This window comes from Engraulis encrasicolus, chromosome 12, assembly GCF_034702125.1.
Source record: "Engraulis encrasicolus isolate BLACKSEA-1 chromosome 12, IST_EnEncr_1.0, whole genome shotgun sequence".
Taxonomy (NCBI): Eukaryota; Metazoa; Chordata; class Actinopteri; order Clupeiformes; family Engraulidae; genus Engraulis; species Engraulis encrasicolus.
The window spans coordinates 2647501-2650000 of record NC_085868.1 but is presented as its reverse complement, the minus strand read 5'-3'; the positions used below and the strand labels follow the sequence as shown (position 1 = coordinate 2650000).

The following is a 2500-nucleotide window of genomic DNA, read 5'->3' as shown; positions in this document are numbered from 1 at the left end:
CCAAGGTTTTTTTTCTTCTTTTCTTCCTTCCTTTCTTTCTTCCTCTGTTTTTTCATGGTGGATTTAAATTGGCCAATTAGAGCATTCCCCCTCTCCTCTCCTCTTTCTTTCTTCCTCGTGGGCTATTCTCAATTCTTCCTCCTGCCTGCGTCCATCAGTCCACGCTATTTCGAAGTATTTGTCAACTAAAAAAAAGCACCCCCTCCGAGTTCACACACACACACACACACACACACACACACACACACACACACACACACACACACACACGGGTGCAAGGCAGGGTATGAATGCTTGCCCCAGGACTTGTTAGCCTCCCTCTCTCTCTCTCTCTCTCTCTCTCTCTCTCTCTCTCTCTCTCTCTCCATGTGGAGGGATCCATCCTTCCTCCCAAAAAAAAGAAAGCGAGAGAGAGAGTTCTCCATAACAAACAAAGCCAGAACTTCCTCCTGATGGTCCGATTGGGATCTTTGTCATTCATTGAAGGGATTTGAAGGGGAAAGGCATACAGTAAACAGCAGGGAGAGAGAGAGAGAGAGAGAGAGGGAGAGAGAGAGAGAGAACAAAGTCACAAAAGTACTCACTTCCCTCCCCTCCTCTCCCCCTCCCCCCAAAAAAACCCACAACCACAAGCTTCACTAACATCAACCAACAAACCAAACCAAGCAACCAGCCCCCCTCCCTCTCAGTTTACACAGCCAGCACAAACATACACCTTGCTGAGCCCAGGAGGTGACAACTGACAGCATTAACACTGGCCTGCAAACACATGGCCTATTTTTTATAAACGCTTTCACAAACACATGGCAGATGTCTGACAAGACTTTCATCCCAAGGAGGTGAAAGAAGTCAGACATTTACTTTTTCCCCCGCAGAACTTTGATACATAGATTTTTTTTTTTTTTGCTGTTTTTATTGGGATGTATTTTATTTCCACAATATAAAATTGCACAATTTAACACTAGAATCTTCAGAACCCAATTTGCTTCTTCAATTAAAAAACACACTAGACAAAAAAAATGCTTGATAAATCTATCATTGTCTGTAAGTCTGCAAAGAGTTTAATGTTTTGGCACAATTTAAATTATGGTTTTGGAAATCTGTGCGCCTGCAGCCTCGTTTCATATTTAAATCGTCGGCAAAAAAAACCTTACAAAACTGGTGTAATACACTGGCGCCTTGCATCTTTTTAATCAATCTTCTCACATATGGATCAAGTTTCAGGCGAAATATTTCAAATTCCAATGTCAACCCAGCTGAACGAGCAAATGATTAAAGAGTAATGCCAGAAGTGTTAAAAAGAATTGTAGGTCTGACCCGTGCAGACTTCCCCACACATTTAAAAGAAGCTTTGAAAACACTGAATTTAGAGTGAGAAATTATTAAGGGAGTTAGATGCACATTTCCTGACTGCTGTGTTCACGCTTGCCCTTATTAAACAACGCAAAGCAAACTCGACCGCTTGGAAAAGTTACTTTACGCGGCAAAAAAGCACCCCAAAAGTGCACTATAATGATTATTTACGTAAGATTTCGCAGAGCTCCGCGTGCTTACCTTAGTGACTGTATCAAGATTGGCGTGACCTTAGGTCTCTCCGTTTAGACCGTTCACCGGATCCTCTCACTGAAGCGCGCGTCGAGTGAACGATTTCTTGAGGAGAAACTTTGTCGGGAAATGAAAGACAGCAAACGGATTTTCCGCCGAGTGATAATAATAATCCATCTAAAAGTTACACTGATCGTGTAGCCAGGAGAGAACAGAGAGCATCGCGCGACTACACTCACTAAAACTCCTCCATGTGTGGACCACAAAGTTCACCCAAGAGTTCGTGCGTTTCGCTAACTTCCACAATCCATCACGTAATCAATGAATGGAGTTGTGAAAGCAAGTCTCGAGTCCCAAACACATCAGCTCATTGCAATTTAAAACACCACTGACGCGGTTGCGAAGTCGGGGCGGCAGTTTTATCTATCTGGCGGTCGGTCCCCACTCGGACGTTGCTGTATTGGGATCTCGGAGCTGATCTGTTTTCAATCCGATCCCCCTCTTTCTCTCCCCCTCTGCCTCTCACTCCTCTGCTGCTCTTCCTTCCCCAGTGACTACAGCCATTTGCTACAGCAGATGGGCCGGGCTACAGCTTAACCCAACTACGAGAGAAAAGAAGGAAAAGTTGCTTGAAGTTTCTTAATGTTTCAGACAAGGGGTTTCTGATGAAATAGCGGCGTCTGGCATTACGCGGTCTCTCGCGCACCCTGTTCTGGGGCACAAGATGGAATTCGTTACTGTGTGACGTTTTGCGTGTTTTCCTTTCTGATGTAGGCAATCCAATCAAAATATTTTGGGTTTTAATTATTTTTTCACACAACAATGCAAACTCCTTACAAATAGTTAAACCTACTGTTCTTGTGTAAATATTTTTCTTTCTTTTTAGTAATGGACTGGCCAACTGTTTATTTTTGTCACTACCAGTGGACCTGTTAATTAGGCCTACCTGTGGTAA

The 2500-nt window shown here is 43.5% G+C and overlaps 1 protein-coding gene across 1 annotated transcript in view; it reads right to left on the bottom strand.

Annotated features, from left to right (window-relative positions):
- Window positions 1-2051, bottom strand: part of LOC134459195 (zinc finger protein GLI2-like) — a 153725-nt gene extending 151674 nt beyond the window's left edge. Inside the window, exon 1 of the mRNA XM_063211489.1 lies at window positions 1555-2051. The gene's annotated coding sequence lies outside the window, so the exon portion shown is untranslated. The remainder of the gene's footprint in view (window positions 1-1554) is intronic.
- Window positions 2052-2500: the final 449 nt, after the last annotated feature.